General features: G+C 44.9%; 1 protein-coding gene across 1 annotated transcript in view; it reads right to left on the bottom strand.

Annotated features, from left to right (window-relative positions):
- The window catches only part of LOC126267439 (locomotion-related protein Hikaru genki-like), a 422,288-nt gene that overhangs the window by 16,836 nt on the left and 379,004 nt on the right, over window positions 1-26,448 (bottom strand). The window lies entirely within an intron of this gene.

The following is a 26,448-nucleotide window of genomic DNA, read 5'->3' as shown; positions in this document are numbered from 1 at the left end:
AAATGACGACAAATTTGCAATAGCCAATGATCAGAGTTCTGCAATTCTGTTGGCGAACAAGATTATCATTCAGAAGAAAAACTTGGACAGTGATGTTGGGTATCTTTCTATTAACCTCAAATGTTGTGAGTTTTGGTAAAGGATAATGTAGATCCCAGCAGTCAATGTCAGGTATAGTTCCGCACATTGTTCGTCTTAGTATCACTGTACAATGTGGTATGGGCTGCCATCGGATACTCAACACGGTCATCTTTAGTTCGCATAATCGGTATTTTGGACAATAATGTCATTTATCACGAGTTAAGGCCTTTGGTTCTGCCGCATCTTCGAAGTCTCCACGACATTTTCTACAATGTAAAAAAAGACCATATGATCACGTACTTCACTTATCTACCTCGATAAGGAAAGCATTTGACTGTTATCTTGGCCAGTTTCAATAGATATCCATCGTCGTTAGAACCATTGTTTCTATAGGAAATGGCAGCTCTTTGTACTAAATTTCGCACTCTGTATACGCAAAAATCACATAGGAAAGAAATCATGTGTTTTTTCCGAAAATGCTGTATACGATCGATAGTCAAAATTTCCATTATTTACCATCCCTCGTGGGGTAATGCAGTTTTAATGTCCAGCAAAGTACTATGTTGGATACTAATGAAGATATCGATAGCCGGATCATTTTATTCGGAAGTGTAAACGGGGAAACTATCCTGCAGGTACGGTCCCGTGTGTCTACATGCGCCTAGTGGCATTGGCAACACCGAGGGTGCGCAGAGCATATGTGCGACCGGCACGGTGGGCAGCAATCAGGGCTCATCTGGATTTAGTGGGCGCTCGCCGCGTGCCTCTCGCCACTGCTGTGCGGACAGCGCGCCTGGGTTCGTCACGCGCATCGGCGCGTGCGCTGCGCTCCCCGCCCCCCGCGGTATGCGGATAAGCGGTAATGAACACATAAACCTGCTGCCCGCCTGCCGTGCGCTTTGTCGGGCTCTGCTCCCCTCTGTTCTCTAGTGTCCGGCGTTCGCAGCGAGGTCCGGTGCCACAGGCACGGAGCGCGAAATCGGTATGCCGTCTCTGAATATTACGTAACTAGGACGATATACAGCGCTTAGTAGCAGGACGCGGCTGTCCTCCGATGACTAATGTGAGTTTCGTGCTGCCAATTAACGCGTTATATTTGATTAACGCCCTGTACCACAGAGCTACAATCGTATGTATGTCCCAGGTTACGGCGTAGTGGATACTCACACACACAATCTATACGTAGGATGCCCCATTTATCTTGGCAACCTCAAATAACGTATTCTTCCAGAATCAAAACAAAAAAATTACCTATACTGTCGGTAGGAGACAAAAGCCCGCGCAACTTGTAACTTAGCTCGATTGACAGCGACTATTTTACATACATTTTTCCAATTTGTTTTGCTTCGCTGCAACTTCAACGACGTAACGTTTGGTTAAGAAGAGTTCAAATGGTTCAAATGGCTCTGAGCACTACGGAACTTGAATTCTGAGGTCATCACTCCCTTAGAACTTAGAACTACTTAAACGTAACTAACCTAAGGACAGCACACACATCCATGCCCGAGGCAGGATTGGAACCTGTGACCGTGGTGGTCGCGCGGTTCCAGACTGTAGCGCATAGAACCGCTCTGTCACCCCGGCCACCTTAAGAAGAGTGTGCATGTGTTTATTTTTTTTTCGTTTATGTAGTCCGTTTTCACTTTCATTTTTCCTTTGTGTATGTGTGTTTGTATAACCTGCAGTATGCGAGTGATTTAAATACTTTCTCCTGTAGACAAACAATATTGCACAGTCTCAAGCTTGTACTGCCAACGTAACATTTCAACTGCTTGGGATAGGACTATGGATATAGTTCAGTAACACACAACACGTTCCGCACTGGAAGACAGGTACAGGGATTGACAGCGGGTGCTCTTTCTCCCCGCTCCTCGCATGGGTCACCAGTGCGCCACACAGAACAAAGCCTTGGGCTCTGTGCTTTCGGGGTCTGGTAAGTATCGCACGCATCTGGTTCGCTCTGCTCAGAGGTTACGAGCTAGGCATTTTGTTAATCTGTGTCAGTTTGGTTTTGTAAATAACATGCAATAGTTCTTCATTACAATGAGATGGGACCTCGTGAAGCCGACTGTTCTGATTTTTCGGGGTAGATTCGCCTGTTTTACGGAGCTTCACATGACTTGCTTTATTCTGCGAAAAGAACATTACACATGCGGTCCTCTAATGCACTACTGGCCATTAAAACTCCTACTCCAAGAAGAAATGCAGATGATAAACGGGTATTTATTGGACAAATATATTATACTAGAACTGACATTTGATTGCATTTTCACGCAATTTGGGTGCATAGATCCTGAGAAATCAGTACGCAGAACAACCACCCTTGGCTGTAATAACGGCCTCGATACCCCTGGTCATTGAGTCAAACAGAGCTTGGATGGCGTGTACAGGTACAGCAGCGCAGCCCATGCAGCTTCAACACGATACCATCGTTCATCACGAGTAGTGACTGGCATATTGTGACGAGCCAATTGCTCGACCACCATTGACCAGACATTTCCAATTGGTGAGAGATCTCGAGAACGTGCTGGCCAGGACAGCATCGAACATTTTCTGTGTCCAGAAAGTTCCGTACAAGACCTGCAACATGCGGTCGTGCATTATCCTGCTGGAATGTAGGGTTTCCCAGAGATCGAATGATGGGTAGAGCCACGGGTCATAACACGTCTGAAATGTAAAGTCTACTGTTCAAAGTGCCGTCAATGCGAAAAAGAGGTGACCGAGACGTGTAACCAATGGCACCCCATACCATGACGCCAGGTGATTAGCCAGTATGGCGATGACGAATAAACGCTTCCAATGTGCGCTCACTGCGATATCGTCAGACACGGATGCGACCATCATGATTCTGTAAACAGAATGTGGATTCATCCGAAAAGATGACGTTTTGCCATTCGTGCACCCAGGTTCGTCACTGAGTACACCATCGCAGGCGCTCCTGCCTGTGATGCAGCATCAAGGGTAACCACAGCCACGGTCTCCGAGCTGATAGTGCATGCTGCTGCAAACATTGTCGAACTGCTCGTGGAGATGGTTATTGTCTTGCAAACATCCTAATATGTTTACTCAGTGATCTAGACGTGGCTGCAGGATCCGTTACAGCCATGCGGATAAGATGCCTGTCATCTCGGCTGCTAGTGAAACGAGGTCGATGGGATCCAGCACGGCGTTCCGTATTACCCTCCTGAACCCACTGATTCCATATTCTGCTAACAGTCATTGGATCTCGACCAACGCGAGCAGCAATGTCGCAATATGATAAACCGCAATCACGATAGTCTACAATCCGACTTAACCAAAGTCGAAACGTGATGGTACGCATTTATCATCCTCCCACGAGGCATCACAACAACGTTTCACCAGGCAACGCTGGTCAACTGCTGTTTGCGTATGAGAAATGGGTTGGAAACTTTCCTCGTGTGAGCACGTTGTAGATGTCGCCACCGGCGCCAACCTTGTGTGAATGCTCTGAAAAGCTAATCATTTGCATATCACAGCGTCTTGTTCCTGTCGGTTAAATTTCGCGTCTGTAGCACGTCATCTTCGTGGTGTAGCAATTTTAGTGACCAGTAGTGTAGTATTTTGCAGCATAATAATGAGGCTCAAATGGTTCAAATGGCTCTGAGCACTATGGGACTCAACGTCTGAGGTCATCAGTCCCTTAGAACTTAGAACTACTTAAACCTAACTAACCTAAGGACATCACACACATCCATGCCCGAGGCAGGATTCGAACCTGAACCGTAGCGGTCACGCAGCTCCAGAATGTAGTGCCTAGAACCGCTCGGTCACCCTGGCCGGCTAATAATGAGGAATGTTACTTGTAAAGAGTTTCCTTGTTCTATCTAACTGCAAATTGCTTTTTATCGGTTCATTGCCTCCAGTTTTGCACGTATTCCTTTGTTAAAACTGATTTTGTAGCCAGCACCCATTACGTGTCTCCAGTTGTAAGTTAGCTTCCTGTAAAAATGATCAATGAATTGATCTTCCTCCCCAGGATTAAATGAATACCTGCACGACAGTCTCCTTTTTAATTATTTCGTTGGTATTGAATATTATATAGCTGATTGATTTTATGCAGTAAGCCTTTCTAGTTTTGTGAGTATTTATGAATTTCAAATGCTGACTGTGCTCATTCAAAGAACTGAAATGGTTATAAATATTGGTGGCATGTTTCTGCCAGTAAATGATTTTTAAATTTTAGGGCCTTTGTATGTGTTCGTGAGTGATTCGCATCTAATCACACCTCTGTGTTGTCTAGGTACTACTGGGTGCCTAACTACACTCCTGGAAATTGAAATAAGAACACCGTGAATTCATTGTCCCAGGAAGGGGAAACTTTATTGACACATTCCTGGGGTCAGATACATCACATGATCACACTAACAGAACCACAGGCACATAGACACAGGCAACAGAGCATGCACAATGTCGGCACTAGTACAGTGTATATCCACTTTTCGCAGCAATGCAGGCTCCTATTCTCCCATGGAGACGATCGTAGAGATGCTGGATGTAGTCCTGTGGAACGGCTTGCCATGCCATTTCCACCTGGCGCCTCAGTTGTACCAGCGTTCGTGCTGGACGTGCAGACCGCGTGAGACGACGCTTCATCCAGTCCCAAACATGCTCAATGGGGGACAGATCCGGAGATCTTGCTGGCCAGGGTAGTTGACTTACACCTTCTAGAGCACGTTGGGTGGCACGGGATACATGCGGACGTGCATTGTCCTGTTGGAACAGCAAGTTCCCTTGCCGGTCTACGAATGGTAGAACGATGGGTTCGATGACGGTTTGGATGTACCGTGCACTATTCAGCGTCCCCTCGACGATCACCAGAGGTGAACGGCCAGTGTAGGAGATCGCTCCCCACACCATGATGCCGGGTGTTGGCCCTGTGTGCCTCGGTCGTATGCAGTCCTGATTGTGGCGCTCACCTGCACGGCGCCAAACACGCATACGACCATCATTGGCACCAAGGCAGAAGCGACTCTCATCGCTGAAGACGACACGTCTCCACTCGTCCCTCCAATCACGCCTGTCGCGACACCACTGGAGGCGGGCTGCACGATGTTGGGGTGTGAGCGGAAGACGGCCTAACGGTGTGCGGGACCGTAGCCCAGCTTCATGGAGAAGGTTGCGAATGGTCCTCGCCGATACCCCAGGAGCAACAGTGTCCCTAATTTGCTGGGAAGTGGCGGTGCGGTCCCCTACGGCACTGCGTAGGATCCTACGGTCTTGGCGTGCATCCGTACGTCGCTGCGGTCCGGTCCCAGGTCGACGGGCACGTGCACCTTCCGCCGACCACTGGCGACAACATCGATGTACTGTGGAGACCTCACGCCCCACGTGTTGAGCAATTCGACGGTACGTCCACCCGGCCTCCCGCATGCCCACTATACGCCCTCGCTCAAAGTCCGTGAACTGCACATACGGTTCACGTCCACGCTGTCGCGGCATGCTACCATTGTTAAAGACTGCGATGGAGCTCCGTATGACACGGCAAACTGGCTGACACTGACGGCGGCGGTGCACAAATGCTGCGCAGCTAGCGCCATTCGACGGCCAACACCGCGGTTCCTGGTGTGTCCGCTGTGCCGTGCGTGTGATCATTACTTGTACAGCCCTCTCGCAGTGTCCGGAGCAAGTATGGTGGGTCTGACACACCGGTGTCAATGTGTTCTTTTTTCCATTTCCAGGAGTGTAGTTAGATCACAGAAGATGAACAGATGCACATTCCGTTTATAAATATTTCGTGCGTCTGAGTGATTCTGATGAAAATTTTTGATCCACACATCTTCAGAGAAAGGGCTACACATAATTAAGTCTCATTCCACCCAGTTTCAGTTTTGTCTGGGTGTTTTGTCCGGATTTACACTAATAAGCTGAACATTTTTCCAGTTTGTAATTTTATTATTGCCATTATGATAATAGATTATCAGAAGGGTTTTTGTCCGTAATGTTATGTAAAAGCCAAACTTATAACCAATCAACTTCCGAATGAGTAATCATTCCGGGCAAGACACCACCATCTCCCTTACCCAGTCATTTTTGTGGGAATCCCTAAGAGAAAACATGTGATTTGAATACATTAACAAAATGTTAGCCTACTCATATCAAATATTTAAATCTGTCACTTCCATTGCTCATGACGTCTCTTATTCTTATGGCTGTATGTTGATCGATTGTTTAACGGAGACTTAGTGATATTAACCGTTGCTCCATATAATTAAATTCGCTTTTAGTAGTTAATTCATTTGCGCCATTTTTGCCATTTGCAATACGTAAATACCTTAGACAGACTTATAAAAATACTGAAGATAACGAGCGTGAGTGAGACCCAGCTATTTACCACAGCACTAACGGTCTGAGTAAATATCAATAAACAATAAGATTTGTTAACACCAGACGATTGAACTCACACCACACCCTTTCAGTGTGTGCTATCAAAGGAGACTCAAGACTAGTTTCCCATAATTTTTTTAATATCGTCATGTTTACGTAAATGGTACACCGAGATACGCTGTAATGCAGGTGTTAAGGAGAGGAAGTTGACTACCGAATCGAAAATAAAGGGTGTTATTTAAAAATGGCGTATTGCTGTTCTTCTGTCCCTAACAGACAGAGGTTAATGTGACCATGGTTGTTCAAGAATATTTACTTTGATAATATTTTTATTTTGGACGGAAACTTATTGTGTTGGTCAATATGACATCAAATATTTAGTTTCTGACTGAGACAGTAGGTGCATCATCCAGAGGCAAATTAGTTCTAAGAGTTCCGATCCTCCTGCTACGGCCAAGGGTTTCAGGAGGTTGGTCTAGTGATAAGTGTAATTAATGCTTGAACCTAAAATTCATGTTCAAGTTGTGCCCAGCTGCAAATCTTACTTTGCTATTATTATCTTGCAGGGATATTTGGCTAGAAAAAACGAAGTTCTGCATAAGTCCTTCTAGCTATAAATGTTGTGCAATGAAAACTAAGTGGTAGCCCATCAAAAATTAAGTTATCAAAGACAAGAGTGAGTCACCTGAGCAGTGGTGATTTGCTCCAGAAGAAGGCGTAATTACTTTTTTGAAAAAAAAAATAGGTATCAAAAACCAATAGCTGGATAGCCAGGGAGACGGGTGAAAACTTTCGCGAGAGGAATTCAATAAAGAAAGATCGGAAATCGTTTAAAAAATGAAAAGAAAAAGCTTTATTTTATCAGAGCAGTGACGAAGAAAGCCGTTTTTCAGGTGATATTTCTTTATGAAAAGTCCACCTGCTTAGCTAGGTGGCAACGTGCTCGCCTCCGAAGCAAGTGGGCCATTGTTCGATTCGCGGCCGGATTGGAGATTTTATCCGCTCGGAGACTGGGTGTTGTGTTGTCCTCATCTTCATCACCGACGTGCAAGTCGCCCACTCTGGTGTTGACTGTAATAGGACTTGCACATGGCTGCCGGACTTTCCCGGCCAACGATGCCATACGCTCATTTCCATTTTTTTATTGATGAAAGCGCATTGTTTGTGTTCGCGTTCATTCCACACATATTACAAATATTAATCATTGTACCCATTTTAACTAAATTTTTCTTTCTGTCAGGCAAAGAACGCTTTGGGAGTAATTGCCGCTTTTCTGTCGTAGTTCAGGAGGTATGACATCATCCTTGAGCTTGTACTTCGTTTGTAATACCCTAGACATTGACGGGACGAGACATCCCGATCTTCCTTCCTCGAATAACAAATGCTTTTTGATGGTTCGGTTCTAAACAAAACAGGCTTTATCGTTACAGTTCTGGTGCGGCACAGTATTTTACTCTGTAACCAAGTTTCATTGCAAACTTCACTGCGGAGCGAAATATTTATACTGGAATTGCAAAGCAGACTGCTGCTGGGCAATTACCCAACATATCCTTTCTGCCATGGGAACTATTTAGTAAGATACAATGGGCAGTCTCTTCTACCCAGAAAGGCCCGTACAGGCCCTGCTACATGCGGTCGTGCATTATCCTGCTGAAATGTAGGGTTTCCCAGGGATCGATCGAAGGGTAGAGCCACGGGTCGTCATACATCTGAAATGTAACGTCTACTGTTCAAAGTGCCGGCACTGCGAACGAGAGATGACCCATACCATCACGCCGGGTGATACGTCAGTATGGTAATGACGAATACGCACTTCCAATGCGCGTTCACTGCAATGTCACCAAACACGGATGCGATCATGATGATGCTGTAAGCAGAACCTGAATTCATCCGAAAAAAATAACGTTTTGCATTCGTGCACCCAGGTTCGTTGTTCAGTACACCATCGCAGGCGCTCCTGTCTGTGATGCAGCGTCAAGGGCAACCGCAGGCATGGTCTCCGAGCTGATATTCCATGCTGGTGAAAACGTCGTCGAACTGTTCGTGCAGATGGTTGTTGTCTTGAAAACGTCCCCATCTGTTGACTCAGGGATCGACACGTGGCAGCACGATCCGTTACAGCCATACGGATAAGATGCCTGTCATCTCGACTGCTAGTGATACGAGGCGGTTGGGATCCAGCACGTCGTTCCGTATTACCCTCCTGAACCCACCAAGTCCATATTCTGCTAACAGTCATTGGATCTCGACCGACGCGACCAGCAATGTCGTGGTACGATAAACCGCAATCGCGATAGGCTACAATCCGACCTTTATCAAAGTCGGAAACGTGATGGTACGCATTTCTCCTCCCTACACGAGGCATCACAACAACGTTTCACCAGACAACACCGGTCAACTGCTGTTTGTGTATGAGAAATCGGTTCGAAACTTTCCTCATCTCAGCGTGTTGTACGTGTCGCCACAGGCGTCAACCTTGTGTAAATGCTCTGAAAAGCTAATCATTTGTATGTCACAGCATCTTCTTCCTGTCGGTTGAATCTCGCGTCTGCAGCACGTCATCTTCGTGGTGCAGCAATTTTAATGTTCATTAGTGTAAATGCAGCAGTGCACCTAATTGTATCATCCCATTATTCCAGTCTTGACTGGTACGAATTATATATCAGGGATAATCCTGCAGTTTGGCTGCTCACTGAGTTCAAACGTTTTCATTGGAGGTTGATAAGCTTTACAGCGACAACGTTCCCATAAACCAATCGTAGGATGTTGAAGATCTGCACAATAGCGCGGTTGACAGCCATATTTGTGGGCTGTCGTTAGATAGAAAAGCGGAAACCCCTCTTAGGGACCACTGTCATATTATGGGGAAGTTTCGTGGCGCCGCTTACGAGTGTAATATCAAGTAGTAGCTACCAAGACACATACCGTTTTTCTTCGACAATGTCAGTGGGTATGACACTCACTTTCCAGTTGAGCACTTGGCTGATTTCGGTTTGGCAAACGATCAGGTCAGTGTCCTACCTGAGAGCGTCGAGAAATGCATTTCATTCTCCAAACAAATGACGCTAATCATTACGCTCCGTTTCCTTGATACACTACATTTTATGCAGGCGCCTCTCCAGAAATTCATTGAAACTCTACCTTGGGAGGATAAGCAAATCACATGAGCTGCATTTCCCCTGACAAGGAAAGTTTCTACTTGTTTCTACTTGTCATTAAGAAGGGGGTTTCCCCACATGAGTATGTGGATAGTATGGCGAAACTCAAAGAAACCAGGCTATCCGATATAACTGCATTGCCCAGCAACCTTATAGGTAATGCCATAATGGATGCCGAGTATGAGCATGCCGTTACTATCTGGCGGGAATTCAACATCTCCACTTTAAGAGAGTACATACTGCTTTACATAGACACAGACGTGCGCTTGCTTGCTGACGTTTTCGAGGAATTCAGGAGTCTATGGATGGCCACATATTCTCTGGATCCCACCTTTCATTACACGGCACTCGCGTTGTTTTGTCATGCAATGCTCCAGAAAACGAAGTGCAGTATTGAATTATTGGCCAATGCTGACATGATGCTTTGGTTTGAGCGATGGATTCACAGGGGACTTTGCCAATATGTCCTTATGCAAACAAAGGCAAATAACCTGCATATGGATGATAGGTTCAATGCAGCCCTTAATTGGAATTACATAGCGTACCCGGACATAAATAACTCATACGGGCATGCCATGCAGCAATAACAGCCGACTGTGAGTTTCGATGGGTGCCCGAAGACAAATGCAAGGGATTAGGTGGAAAAATCATGGGGCTATGGCAGATGGAGTTGATGTGGGGTATGTGGTGGAGGCAGAACTCGCATACCTTATTAGTTATGATGCGCACGCTGATTTGATGCTGTGTGAAGAGCAATTAGTTTTGTGAGGCAGCTCCACGCCGAAACTGATGACAATGATGGGGAATAAGCGGAAATACATTATTGTCTATCGTAAACTCCAGCTTGGGTATGGAGCTGGTTAAAATCACCCGGGCATCTCCTTCAAGCAGTCCGCCTGGTTGAAGGAGTAAACTGATTTTAATACGAGACAGAGAGCTTCCATGACGTGTGACTTTGATAAAGATTTTTACAACTTAATGAATAATTCAATTTTCGCAAAACCGTGGGGAATTTGACGGAACGATGTGAAATTTTGATTAGAAGTGAATGGGATGGGTGCTGTGGCGTACGAAAATTCATTGCCAGACCGAATTTTAAATGGATCACAATAGACAATCAGATCTTTGTTGCTGTGGAGATGGCGAAGATTGCAGTACCGTTTACAAAACCTGCTTATGTGGGGATGTGCATACAAGACCTGCCAAACTCCATATGTACTGCTTTCATTATGAGTTTGCAAAAACCCAGTTCTCAGGTCCTAAATTACTTTATATGAATACAGATAGCTTCATCTATTAAGGGAATAACTGCAACCCATATGAAGTACTGAGGTACCACGGTAATGAATTCGACACGTCCTCATACACAGCCAATAATGCTTATGATATTATTCCATAGAACAAGAAGGTTATCGGACATATGAAGAAGGAGGCGAATGGATGGCCAATTGTGGAGTTTGTAAATCTATGCTGAAAAATGTATGTGTATCGCACAGTGGAAGGTGCCACGCAGAGTCAGGCAAAGGGTGAGCGTCATGTGGCATCGACAGCCCTTTCTATGAAAGACTATTTGCGGTGCCTGTGCAGTGATGTTCACGGTGCTGTACTGCACTGCAGCCGGCAGACAAGCATTTGATTGAAAGGGTACGAGGTGTAAACTGCGCTGCAGTCTAAAATCGGTCTCTCACGTCATGACAATAAAAGAGTCATTTGTGATGACAGGATTGAAACCCTCCCTTACTCACACTACTCACTTGTAGCGGGAGAAGGGGTGGGGAACTCTGATTAAGTGAGAATAAGAGAGAGAGAGAGAGAGAGAGAGAGAGAGAGAGAGAGAGAGAGTCTTCAGAGTAGTAGTATGACCCTTTTATCATAGTGTAAATTATTTTGTGCATGTGTGTGTGTGTGTGTTGTAAATATTTATTTGTACTATGTACACGTGTATAACATATACACAGAGAGCATGTGTAGATAAAAAAAGAAAAAATGTATATACGAGGGGGGACCCAAAAGTAACCGGAATCGTAATGCTTCACATTGTGTACTTGAAGTAGCAGGTTGCGCCGCCAGAGGGTTGTAGTAGGATCTCTGCTGAGTCATTCTGCCACGAGGAGATTAAGGTTGTATTTGAAAACATTAAAGTATATGCTTTATTTTGTTTTTGGGTCCCGCCTCGTATATGCACACCAGGTATGTGAAAGAATAAAAAGTATAAGAAATATTTAAAAGTTTAAACAGAAGGAAAATTTATGTATTTATTTATTCATACGCAATGTATCTGTAGCCCTGAAGTATAATGTCTGCGCATCATGTGCGTCTTGTAAATAGAATAGCTTTTAAGTTTTCACCTGCTGCTAGCCATCCATGTCAGAATAGTTTTTAAGTGTATATATATATATATATATAGATATATATATATATATATATCTATATAGCTCACAGTCCATCACAATTGTTACTGTAAAAACCTTTGCTATTGGGGTTGTTGAAATTAGATTCTAAGCATGCCCATGCCATCAGATTTATTGTAAAGGTTATACTACTGGGGCTGTTGAGTTTAGTCGTAGTAAAGAAAGTCTCTCCACATCAGTTTTTATCGTAGATTTATAAAAAGTTTCTGACCGTGTTACTGTTGTAGTGTGTAAGTTAAAAGTGTTTCTGCATTGGAATAGCAGAGTCAGTTTATACCTCAAGAATACTATATTGTATCTCAAAAACTACATTGTACGTCAAGAATTACATTGTACCTCAAGAACTATGTTGTATTTGTGTGAACTGAATAAACAAAGAAACAGCATTCGTGACCATACGTATTAATTGTTGTTAATTACAAAAAAAGCGTATCCCGTGTTGCATAATGTATGTATGGGTATGTAAAGGCTGTGCAGGTCACAAATGACATTAGTTTTGCTGAAGATGAGTGTTATTAAGGAGGTGTAGTTTAAGATGGAAGGTAACAAAATATATAGAAACGTTGCTTGAAATAACGCCTATCGTGCAGTATGGATTGGGTTATGGGAGCAGGAGGCACGTGACCATGTCTGCTTCCAAACATATATAGCAGACATGTCTAAAATTTATCTTCTGATCTTAAGGAAAACCACATACATAGCATGTGATTAAAACTGTACACTGTGAAAGTGGGAACAGGGTTGAAAGAAAAAGAACACAGAGGCTGTGAGGCAAAAATTTATTTATTTCCCATGCAACTTATAAGAAATTTTACGTTTTCAAGAAACAGACACAGCAACACTATTTTCAAACATCTTCCTCTTCTTCTTGAGTCGATGGCGAGAAGGCCACCCATAGAATTCCAGATCTTCAGTCGCAGCAAACAAAGATTCAACACATCCATGATATCTTCTCCTTCTCCTTCACTTAGATGATGGTATCTGTGTTGTCAAATAATTGAAGTGACTTCACCATATCTTAATAGGGTATGACAATATCATCCCAGTGAATTCCATGGTAATGAAATGATTGTATGGCATTTGTTGGCTGGGATATCCCCTTGGGGGTTCGGCCGCCGTATTGCAAGTCTTTTTAGTTGACGTGACTTTGATGACATGTGTCTCAATGATAGCGATGATGAATGACACACAATACGCAGTCCCCTGCTGGGAATCGAACCCTCGCCCCCTTAGTGACAGCCAGTAACACTACTGCTGTGCAACGGAGGTGGTCAGTTTCCTGGTAGAAATGTGTTAACCACTTTGCACTCCTCTATGTCTTAGCACACTTGAAATACTTCAAAGACATCGGTGATGCAATGTTCGCTGATGTCTCTATTATTCCTGCATCTTCTGTGTACACTACGAATGCAAAATCTTTAAATATGAACCGTCTACGGTCACCATCGTAGAAACTCTGAGCGTCTGCAATGATGCTCACGCCTTTAGATGCCATTAGGAAATGCTCTAGGTATGGTGCAACACCTGTCCCTTTATACAGCTCTTTGCACAACACCAGTGAGTGGGTAGTAGTTGATCACAGGTCATGTAGAACTAGAACATACGTGACAGTGTGTTCTGGGAAATTTGTCGAAGGTTCAACTTCAATTCGCACTTCTATAGGTCCTGACTTAATTATTTTGTTCTGTTCCGAGCAGTCTACTACGATGATCAGTTACATCTCCTTGAACTTCCATGGACTGATTAGACACCCTCCTCCTTCATCTTCAGTACTTTCATAGTAAGAACCACGAAACCTTGCATACATGTCATATGCTAGACTGTACATATTTTCATTCCACTGCAGGTGTAAATTGTCATAGGAGTAGAATTGGCATTAGTTAACTTGCAGTTGTCGGACATGGTGGAATCATTTGCTATATTCCCTCTTCTATCTGTCTGAAACGCAAGTATGATGTATCTAGATGTCTCTAGCTGGGAAGAGGTTTTAATGGCACATGTTTTTCAACTCGCAGTCGGTAACACTGGGTCCTCGAAAACCTCCCACGAGCGAGATGTACCGGAATTGATGACTTTTATAAGCTTCAAACGCTTCTCATTTGATACCCTGATGTTAGGGTTTTCCATATTATCTTGCTGACTGAGATGAAATTCTCCACGTAAGCTTCTTGAATGTATGAGTTATTATCTGTCGCACTCTGTACCACAATGATTCCTATTTAGCGTTCATAATAATCTGCCTCATGTCCTCAAAGTAGCCCATAAGTATTTTAGAGGTATGCATGCAGTAAATCGCTTGTAATCTGCTACTGTTCTGTCCTAGAGATCGTCTATGAACCATTCTGCATTTTCTAAACTACGCAAATCTGCAGGTGATGCTAGGATGAATGTTTTAAGGGTTGATGTTATGCCGACATTGCTTGTACAGTCGATGACAGACCCAATGAGTTCATAGCATATCTCTTGGAACAGGAATGCTAAGGCGTTACGTGTAAGCTAGGATCCCGCTGTGTCGCTGTTGTATTTCTTGAATAACTCCTCTATATATATATATGAAACTCTTGCAGGGAAGAGTCAGTGCGTCTTGGTGCTGGATGACAATCCTAATTTCATCGTTCTTGCTGAATGAGGTTGAAGCGTAACGTTTATGAGAGAAGTATTCCTGGCGCATAATTCTCTCATCATATGCTACTGAACTGGTTATATTAAGTGAGGACGTCATTGGGAGATTTCAAGCCAACTGATTTAAGAAACTAGTAGTTTGCACATGTTATCACTTTGCGGTTCGGTAGCGAAGTGCCGCGCTGTGTATTGCATACACTGGTTTTATACATTACGCCCATGCTGCCTCAGATGTAATCGTACAGTGATCTCCTCACCATGAAAGTCAATAATTTGATTATTCTGGTCCACAATACGCAGCTCCAAATAGTCCGGTGTGAGAGCTGTCACTGGAAGGTATATTGCATTGGCAGGAGTCTCACCAATCTTATACCCCTTTGCAACTGAGAGGAATAATCCGTAAGTAGTATGAATGAGACTGTCGTCGAGACAGAAGTCCGTTGCAATGTTACAGTCGACTCGGATTGTGCTGATGGGCAGTACGTCCACAGTCTGATCTGACTTGGGAGATTCACTGCGATCCTTCTACACAACCTGTCCTTTTGTGAAACCCAGTAGGCGCTCTATTGAACCTCTCTGGTTATACTCAATCATTGCATTTACAGTCCTTATTTCTTATTTCAGTGTATTGTTGTTTGCACAGAGCTCAATACCTTTTCCAGCCTGTTTTAAGACTTCGTTCAAATCGTCGATATCGTATGTACCCGGTTCAATTTCCACAGTGTCTTTTTCACCATTAATATCTAGATGAAAGTTGTTGTTAGTCTAGGTGATATTTGGGATGCTGTTGTACATCTCGAGTTCAATCAATGCAATACTCCATTCATCAATGCTCAAATCAATTGGCGGGAAGTAATTTGCACACAATACAGATGATCCTTATTTTAACGTCAAAGTGTACGACATTGCATCTGAACCTCAACTGTTGAAAGAAGCTTTAAAGCTTCTCCTTATACTAGTACAGTGTGCTCCATCTTCTCTGTAGACGTCAAGCAAAACATGATGCATAGATGCCTGCAGAGGTATGTATTAAAGTCCTGATAGCGTCTAAAGTTGTATAACACATCTCTTCTGTGAGTCAAGTACCGATGTAATTCTTCAAGCGGTTGCAGGTCTCCTAATGAGTCGAAATACAGTCCTGGAAATGGAAAAAAGAACACATTGACACCGGTGTGTCAGACCCACCATACTTGCTCCGGACACTGCAAGAGGGCTGTACAAGCAATGATCACACGCACGGCACAGCGGACACACCAGGAACCGCGGTGTTGGCCGTCGAATGGCGCTAGCTGCGCAGCATTTGTGCACCGCCGCCGTCAGTGTCAGCCAGTTTGCCGTGGCATACGGAGCTCCATCGCAGTCTTTAACACTGGTAGCATGCCGCGACAGCGGGGACGTGAACCGTATGTGCAGTTGACGGACTTTGAGCGAGGGCGTATAGTGGACATGCGGGAGGCCTGGTGGACGTACCGCCGAATTGCTCAACACGTGGGGCGTGAGGTCTCCACAGTACATCGATGTTGTCGCCAGTGGTCGGCGGAAGGTGCACGTGCCCGTCGACCTGGGACCACGTGCCCGTCGACCTGGGACCGGACCGCGGCGACGCACGGATGCACGCCAAGACCGTAGGATCCTACGCAGTGCCGTAGGGGACCGCACCGCCACTTACCAGCAACTTAGGGACACTGTTGCTCCTGGGGTATCGGCGAGGACCATTCGCAACCTTCTCCATGAAGCTGGGCTACGGTCCCGCACACCGTTAGGCCGTCTTCCGCTCACGCCCCAACATCGTGCAGCCCGCCTCCAGTGGTGTCGCGACAGGCGTGAATGGAGGGACGAATGGAGACGTGACGTCTTCAGCGATGAGAGTCGCTTCTGCCTTGGTGCCAATGATGGTCGTATGCGTGTTTGGCGCCGTGCAGGTGAGCGCCACAATCAGGACTGCATACGACCGAGGCACGCAGGGCCAACACCCGGCATCATGGTGTGGGAAGCGATCTCCTACACTGGCCGTACACCTCTGGTGATCTTCGAGGGGACACTGAATAGTGCACGGTACATCCAAACCGTCATCGAACCCATCGTTCTACCATTCCTAGACCGGCAAGGGAACTTGCTGTTCCAACAGGACAATGCACGTCCGCATGTATCCAGTGCCACCCAACGTGCTCTAGAAGGTGTAAGTCAACTACCCTGGCCAGCAAGATCTCCGGATCTGTCCCCCATAGAGCATGTTTGGGACTGGATGAAGCGTCGTCTCACGCGGTCTGCACGTCCAGCACGAACGCTGGTCCAACTGAGGCGCCAGGTGGAAATGGCATGGCAAGCCGTTCCACAGGACTACATCCAGCATCTCTACGATCGTCTCCATGGGAGAATGGCAGCCTGCATTGCTGCGAAAGGTGGATATACACTGTACTAGTGCCGACATTGTGCACGCTCTGTTGCCTGTGTCTATGTGCCTGTGGTTCTGTCAGTGTGATCATGTGATGTATCTGACCCCAGAAATGTGTCAATAAAGTTTCCCCTTCCTGGGACAAAGAATTCACGGTGTTCTTATTTCAATTTCCAGGAGTGTAGTAGACGGTATTAGCATTTTTCATAACATATGACCCCCAGTGTGCGCCGGGGCATCCACCAACATCTAAATTCACAATCCCACATAAAAACACCACGGAATCTTGGAAAGCTGAATTTTTTTCTAATAAACTTCAGAAGATCAGTATTTGTGGGTGGTGCATCTGATAGGACCGCTAATTTGCATTTTTTTTTTATAATTAGACCAAGCCCTTTCCTGTAGAGTTTGAAGTATAGTCCTTTTCCTATGGCTGAGGCTTCCGTCATGCGGTTATATCTTCTAACTGCGCTTGGGAGTTTTGCCCATTCTTGACCGACCGAGCAATAGCTGAAGTATCACCAGTGAGGGACCCTACCGCCGAGAGCGCGGAGAGAGCTGGAATGTGAAATGGAAGGAAACCAACAGTTATCTTGGGTATCGGTAGAAGACGAGGTGCTTTAACCGACCCTCTTATTCTTCTTCCCGCAACTTTCTGCTTCAGTACGTTTTTAGCTGCATACTTCGCTGCGCTGTCATGATACAGTTCTTCAAACAGATCTGCTTTCCGCCCTTCTCCTTCTTCTTCTTTAGTGCACAACATGCTGCATGTATAACTCACTTGAAATGCAATACTCCTAAATCCAACTAAATTTTTCCACGCATGGTTTTATCAACTGCAAATGCTGCGATGCGTTGACCTATACCAATATACTTTCTTTTCCGTGTCACCTTAGACTCATCAGCAAAAATCCTATCTGCAATGTGACGTCTTGTGAGATCATTATTTGCTGCATATGCAATGTCATGCTACATACACGCTCCGTCGACCAGATTAACCCCCTTATCACCTAGTGCCAAGCATTTCTGAAGCTTTATTACTAGTAGTCCACAGTAGTTATAGCCAGGAACGTGTAATTCCACTGACAGCTTGTCTAGAATAGCACCACCCCCTCTAATGCGTCCCCTCGGAGGCATGTTACGCTACTGCGGTGGTTGTGGACTATGCGCCCCCATTATATAGCAAATCGTTAGCATCAATCCTACCGTTATGTGCTGCATGAAAATCAAGCCATTTGGCCATCGCTTTATTTCTCCAACGTCTTATGACTCTCTCCACGAGAAACATATTCAGTTCTGAGTTTCACTGCAACTGCTCGATATAGAAGCAGCCTGCAATTTCTTTGCCTTTACTGTCCTTCAGTATATAAGTTCTAGGATTCCTTCTTTGCACTTTTGAAACTGTAAATATCTCTGTTGACCAATTCGGTATGTATGAGTTCTCAAATGATATCTTGTGTTTTGAGATACCTGCCAAATCACCTACATTACATTTGTGTCTGCGTGAATCCACGGTTTTAGAGCGATAGTAGACAGTATCCATGAGTCCATTATCACGAACGTCGATTGGTCTCACTTTTATTGTGCTATGTTTTGTTAGATTATACTGAGCAATTATTTCTGGGAGGATGTCGGTCCATTTGTATAAGCCGCGAAGGTTAAAACGAATCCACATTCGACCTTTTATTGTTCTGTTTAGACACTCCACGATACTTGTCTTCCGGTGAGTGAATGCCAAGCAGTGATGTATTCCATACCTCTGCGTGGCGGTCTTGAAACACCTATTGCAAAACTCTCCAAACACATTCGCGACATTCCTACCCGTTTTTGTTGTAAAAGGTAGCGCCCAGGCAAATTTAGAGTATGCATCAATAATCATTAAAATATATTTGAATCCATTATTCTCATGTGAGTATATCCTCATATCTACAACATCACACCTTTAACCATAACATGCGTTCTGGGGTATGTTTTGCATGCTGGTTTGTGCATTTCTCCAACTAGTGTCTCTACACTTCATAGATGATACATCTCTCTCTAAGCTCAGAGATTACTGAAACAGTCTCACTCGAATGAGCTGTATTACCTGCAGCAGCTGATACCATGAGCAGCCGTAGTCGATCTATTACGTCGTTAGGGTCATCATAATATATATCCCGTGGGATTCGATTGTTCATTGCTTTATGCTCAATGACAATATCATCGGCGCTGCTGCTGTTATTTTCGCCATCAACTATTGGTTTTATAATGGTTTGATATTTGTTGTTGCTCAGGTTTTATGCGATCTTTTATACATCAGTCAAATGGAGTATTTCACTATACATTTCCCTATCATTAATTGAATAATTTATAGGTTTTTGCTAGGTCTTAGGAAAATAAGGTTCATTAAGTCAAGTGTTCTCTCAAACTGCCTATCACTAATCTGTATTGTGTCATCAGTTACATTTACAGGTTGCATTACTAACATGTACAGTCTCCCCCTGCTATCGCCGAATGTTCTACCTATATGATCAGGGGCGTGACGAATAATGAATTCGTTAATGGTAACACCATCGTTATCGTATGATTTTGTTTTTGCACAGAGCTGCCTGAGAGATTCAGTATCAGGCTTAAAGGTCCCTCTGAGTGTGTTCTGTCGATCCATATGCCCTAACTTTATCAACCGTGATTTCTCTCGAACCGCTTTCCGCGCATGAATGAATTTCTGCTTCGTTGACATCTTATGCCAATCAGACGTCTCCGCAGCGTCAGGCTTTATATATCCGCTCTTCCTCTGCCTCACACTACGTGCCTGCTCCCCTTCCTCAACAACAAGGAAACCATGGGAAATTCCAGCAGGACAATGCGACACCCCAAACTTCCATAATTGCTACAGAGTGGCTGCAGGAACACTCTTCTGTGTTGAAGAACTTCCGCTGGCCACTAAGCTTCCCTAGACATGAACATTACTGAGTATATCTCGTATGCCTTGCAACGTGCTGTTCAGAAGAGATCTCCACTCCCTCGTATTCATACAGATTTATGAACAGCCCTCCAGGATTTATGGTGTCGGTTCCCTCCAGCACTACTTCAGACATTAGTTGAGTTCATGACACTTCTGCGTGGTCGCAAGGGCCCTACACGATGTTAGACAGGTGTACCAGTTTCTTTGGCTCTTCAGTATATATTTTCGAAGTAAGTGATTGTGCAAATCCCCTAGATCCTTTCCTGCTAAAAACGCGGCTATCAGCCGAATGAATTGCTAAACATTACATTATTTCAACTCTTAATTAATGTTACGTGGTGAAAGTTATGCCTGAAGTACTGCACACACTGTTCTTGTACTACGTAAAGTCTGTCGCGTCAGGTAGATCACTTCACCTTGACAATCCCGTTTGTCATTGAAGCACATTTTCCTTTCCGAAGGCCTGCCGGGGTGGACGAGCGGTTTTAGGCGCTACAATCTGGAACCGGGTTCGAATCCTGCCTCGGGCATGGATGTATATGATGTACTTAGGTTAGTTAGGTTTAAGTAGTTCTACGTTCTAGGAGACTGATGACCTCAGGAGTTAAGTCCCATAGTGCCCAGAGCCATTTGAACCAACCTTTCCGAAGCATGATAAATGAATACATACTTTTCTCTTTCATTTAAATCTTCAGGACTAAAGTTAACATAATTAGAAATACTGTAACATGTGTCACTGGAGTTTGGAACTTATGTGTTCACTGTACTGTCCATCCCAGAACAAAGACGAATGCCCATCATTACTCTTTATTTCAATTGGCGGTTGTGGGTAAGAGGTTTGCAGTTTAAATAATTGCAGGTGAGTTGATTAGCGAGAGAAGATGAAAACTGTCATGGAAGGCATTTGGCCCGTCAGTCTTTGTTTCAGTAATGTATCAACTTCTGTTTGACCTAGTAACGTGTCCAAGACTTTATACAGATTGCGTTTTTTTTTCATTTTTATAAGGTTACAGCTTTTCAAATACGTCCTCCGTTATCTTTTTGGATTGGTCAGAAAGCAATAATATTGATTTCTTTTGGGCTTTTTTTTATTTTGTACGTTTCTTGACGTTCGATCGACTTGCGAGAAGTGAGCCGTGGTACACTTGAGTTTGCTTTAGTGTTTGTAGTTTTCTTTGTTTGATACCTCGAGTGAGGTTAGAGTGACTGATTACTAAATGAATTCTGGCGCAGGTAGTTAAAAGGCCGAGCGCGATTGTACTGAGGGAGGTAGTGAGACCAGCGCCTTAGCGCCTTGGAGAGACACACTGTGTGCAGGGGAAAGGAGTGGGCGTGGAGCAGCCGGAGAGTGAACGCACTTCCCTGCCGAGAGTACACGAGGAACCACCCAGCGGACTAGCAGTGCGCCGCGGGTCTGTATGATATGTGGCGTCGTTGTGCTCTGCTAGGCGGAACGAAGTACATAGTATCTCCGAGTCCGCACTCGGCGTCTCTTATCTTGGATTAGTTCGAAGAGTGGATTGTGGTTCCCGGCAGATCTAATTGCTCTTTGTTCCCCATTGCAGGATACACAGAGGGTCCAGCTTGTCTGACAAGCTATTGTTGAAGTGCGTGGGACGCGGCCGGCCTTGGATGGGCCTCCAAGTGTGCTGATGTCTACGGGAGTGGAATTACTGAACTAACGGTGAAGGACGAAGCGGGTGGCTAATTACTGGTAAGCACTTACTCTGTTTTAAACATACGCGTTGTAGTAAGCCGGTGTGATGATCACCATCCTGGTTATTAGACACAGAATTTGTTTTTCGTTATGTCATTATTTCGGTGTTCACTCAGTAACACGACGGATAGACTGTACATTAATTTTAAAGAAAACAGCGCACCAAGTGATTGAGGTGCTGCTTAGCAACATTTAAATTTGCCAGTTGTTGCCGTTGTCCCACTTTGTGAGTTAACCTGAATTACTGTGGCTAGTAAACTAGGTGTCAGCCATCGGTTACTGATGACGTGTTGTTTCTAGTAGCTATACCTATACGGCGCAACTGTTGATTGAAACACCGGTACGGCACATGTTTTTTCTGTCGATTACTTTATTATTGCACTTAATTCTGGGCTGTTTTTCTTTCCGCTATATGTAAAAGGTAGTGCTGTGACTGACTGAGTGACTGAATAACTGACTGACTCATCATCGCCCAGCCCAAAGCGCAAGGGACAGAAAGTTGAAATTCGGAGAAGTTGTGGATCTTATGTGTGGAGGCGTCGCTTAAGAAGAGCTTTTTCGAAATTCCAGTACAAAGCAGGTGAAATAGAGGATGAAAGGCATTTTTTGATTAAGGCAATTTTGAAGATAGATCTACGAATGTTGGTATTTGGTTTTTCCGACGCAAATAAAGAAATATGTGTTTCAGCATATTTGCAAATTTAAATCCTCGCGGGTGAAATAGTGAGTGAAAGCTCTTTTTTAAATATATCTCTATTAAAGAACTAATAAAGTATTTTTAAAGCTAGATCTATGGAAATGGAAATGAGCGTTTTGCGTCATTGGCCGTGAGACCCCTTGCGGGGCAGGTCCGGCCGCCTTCTTGCAGGTCTTATTACATTCGACGCAACATTGGGCGACCTGCGCGCCGGATGGCGATGATATAATGAAGAAGATAGCACAACACCCAGTCCCAGAGCGGAGAAAATCTCCGAACCAGCCGAGAATCCCACCCGGTCCCGTAGGACGGCAATCCGTCACGCTGGCCACTCAGTTATCGGGGCGGACAACTAGACCTATGAACACTGATATTTCACTTCACGGTTACAGATAAAAAAAACATGTTTCTGTGTTTTTGGGAAGTGAAGCAGTAAGGGGGTGAAGTAGGGGTGAAAACGATTAAGAAAATACACTCCTGGAAATTGGAATAAGAACACCGTGAATTCATAGTCGCAGGAACGGGAAACTTTATTGACACATTCCTGGGGTCAGATACATTACATGATCACACTGACAGAACCACAGGCACATAGACACAGGCAACAGAGCATGCACAATGTCGGCACTAGTACAGTGTATATCCACCTTTCGCAGCAATGCAGGCTGCCATTCTCCCATGGAGACGATCGTAGAGATGCTGGATGTAGTCCTGTGGAACGGCTTGCCATGCCATTTCCACCAGGCGCCTCAGTTGGACCAGCGTTCGTGCTGGACGTGCAGACCGCGTGAGACGACGCTTCATCCAGTCCCAAACATGCTCAATGGGGGACAGATCCGGAGATCTTGCTGGCCAGAGTAGTTGACTTACACCTTCTAGAGCACATTGGGTGGCACGGGATACATGCGGACGTGCATTGTCCTGTTGGAACAGCAAGTTCCCTTGCCGGTCTACGAATGGTAGAACGTTGGGTTCGATGACGGTTTGGATGTACCGTGCACAATTCAGTGTCCCCTCGACGATCACCAGAGGTGTACGGCCAATGTAAGAGATCGCTCCCAACACCATGATGCCGGGTGTTGGCACTGTCTGCCTCGGTCGTATGCAGTCCTGACTGTGGCGCTCACCTGCACGGCGCCAAACACGCATACGATCATCATTGGCACCAAGGCAGAAGCGACTCTCATCGCTGAAGACGACACGTCTCCATTCGTCTCTCCATTCACGCCTGTCGCGACACCACTGGAGGCGGGCTGCACGATGTTGGGTCATGAGCGGAAGACGGCCTAACGGTGTGTGGGACCGTAGCCCAGCTTCATGGAGACGGTTGCGAATGGTCCTCGCCGATACCGCAGGAGCAACAGTGTCCCTAATTTGCTGGGAAGTGGCGGTGCGGTCCCCTACGGCACTGCGTAGGATCCTACGGTCTTGGCGTGTATCCGTGCGTCGCTGCGGTCCGGTCCCAGGTCGACGGGCACGTGCACCTTCCGCCGACCACTGGCGACAACATCGATGTACTGTGGAGACCTCATGCCCCACGTGTTGAGCAATTCGGCGGTACGTCCACCCGGCCTCCCGCATGCCCACTATATGCCCTCGCTCAAAGTCCGTCAACTGCACATACGGTTCACGTCCACGCTGTCGCGGCATGCTACCAGTGTTAAAGACTGCGATGGAGCTCCGTATGCCACGGCAAACTGGCTGACACTGATGGCGGCGGTGCACAAATGCTGCGCAGCTAGCGCCATTCGACGGCCAACACCGCGGTTCCTGGTGTGTCCGCTGTGCTGTGCGTGTGATCATTGCTTGTACAGCCCTCTCGCAGTGTCCGGAGCAAGTATGGTGGGTCTGACACACCGGTGTCAATGTGTTTTTTTTTTCCATTTCCAGGAGTGTATTTCATTGCGAAAGCATTTTTAATGCTCTTTGAAAATTGGTGTCTGGTTTCTCGGTTAGAGATGGAAACATTATATGTTTCACTCTTCCTGGAAATTCAACCCCTGAGCGGGAGAAACTGGGCCAAACTGATTCACTGACTCACTACCGCCCGGCCCAAAGCACCATGGTGGGAACTTGTCGAAATTAGGAGAGGGTGACGCTCGTACACTGTAGACATAATTTAAGAAGGAAATCTCGGAAATTCTGCTCCTAAGGCTTGATGAAAGGCTCTTTAAAAGTATGTCACTATTAGGGGAATTTGGAAGCTAGAAGTACGAAAACTGGCATTTGGTTTCTGAGTCATAAAATAAAAAGAACGTGTTTCACCGGTTTTGGAAATTCAACCACTAAGGAAGGCAAAATAGATGGTAGAAGTCTTTTTTTGAAACTAAATAGCTAAGGTACTAATGAACTTCTGTAGGATTTTTGAGGCTGTATCTATGAAAACTGGTGTTTGACTTCTCGGCTAGAAATCAAATGGTTATGTGTTTCAGTGTTTCTGGAAATTCCGTCCCTAAGGGAGTGCAATAAGCGATGGAAATTTCATTACATTATATAATAAAATTTCAAGCCAAATTAATTATAATTGGTATTTCACTTCTCGGTTAGATATATAGAAACACTAGAATGCCTTTTTAGGCAGAAGTACATCAGGAAAATACCGTGCTTATATGGCTTTAAATAGTGTGAAAAGCTTAGAAAGTGTTGCAATTTTTAAACAACTTAAAATTCCGATTAAGTAAAAAAAATCCCTGCAGGCCATTCAGTTCTCGTGAGTGAAGCAGCGGACGCTCAGCTAGTTAATTAATAAACATTTTTTGTGCCTTAAATCCTTCGTTTGAAATGAAATAAGAATCAGGTAATTATGCCAATCGCTAGTGATTTTAAGTTTTAAAAGGGTTATCGTCAATGGTTAAAAGTTTTTATGAGGGTGGAAACTTTAATAATGGCAACTATTTATTTACAGCTCATACAAAATAGATACGTGTTTCAAAGTTTTACTGATCTTCAAAGTAGTCACCAGAATTTTCTGTAACCCGTTGCCAGCGATGTGGAAGTCGTAGGATACTCTTAGCAGTACCAGTTGTGTTGACAGTTCGAACGGCGTGGTCTATTGCCCTACGAATTCGTAGCAGTAGTGAAGCAAATGCCGTGAAGTGTTTCCTTCAGTTTAGAAATTGAGTTGAACTCAGGAGGCCTTAAGTAAGGGGAGTGCAGTAGGTGGTCTAGCGCTTGGCAGCCCTATCAGTCAAACAAATCAGTAACCGCTTACATTGTATTTGCTTGAGCATTGTCCTGCAAAATGATGGTCAAGCCCTGCAGAAAGTGTCATCACGTCTGACTCTATGCTGTTTGTTTTTGGAACACAACATATGAACAGCTTAGAAACAGAAGTGCTTACACTTTCTACAGGAGCTGACCATCATTTTGCAGGACAATGCTCAAGCACGCACAGTGCTAGCTGTTACTGATTTGTTTGACTGATAGGGCTGCTAAGTACTATACCACCTACTGAACTCCCCTGACTTAGCCTTCGTGCCGCGCGGGGTAGTCGCGCGCTCTAAGTCGCCTTGCCATTGTTCGCGCGGCTCCCCCCGTCGGAAGTTCGAGTCTTCCCTCGGGCATGGGTGTGTGCACTGAGCTTCGTTAGTTTAATGTAGATTAAGACTAGGGACCGATGACCTCAGGAGTTTGGTCCCATAGAAACTTACCACAAAAAAGCCCTCGTGAGTTCAACTCAGTTTCTATATTGAAGGAAACACTTCACGGCATTCGCTTCAGAACTGCTACAAATTTGTCAGGCAATAGGACGCATCGCTCGAACTGTCGACACAACTGACGCTGTTCAGAATATCCTACAACTTCCACATCGCTGGCAACGGGTTATACACAATGCTGGTGACTACTTTGAAGGTCAGTAAAACTTTGATACATGTATTGATTTTAAACGAGCTGTAAATAAATAGTTGCCACTGCCAAAGTTCCAACCCTCATATGTTGCAGGAGCTAATGCTATGTGGTGAAATATGTATGTAGTATTAAATTGATGTGAGGACCAATTGGCAGCCATGTAGGTGTCGTGTAGTCGTACAAGCAATGTGAGTAGGGGGTTTAATCTATCGTTAGTGCTGCCATGTAG

Source organism: Schistocerca gregaria, chromosome 4, assembly GCF_023897955.1.
Source record: "Schistocerca gregaria isolate iqSchGreg1 chromosome 4, iqSchGreg1.2, whole genome shotgun sequence".
NCBI classification, from domain to species: domain Eukaryota; kingdom Metazoa; phylum Arthropoda; class Insecta; order Orthoptera; family Acrididae; genus Schistocerca; species Schistocerca gregaria.
The sequence above is the reverse complement of the archived record's forward strand: the minus strand, read 5'-3'. Positions and strand labels throughout refer to the sequence as shown.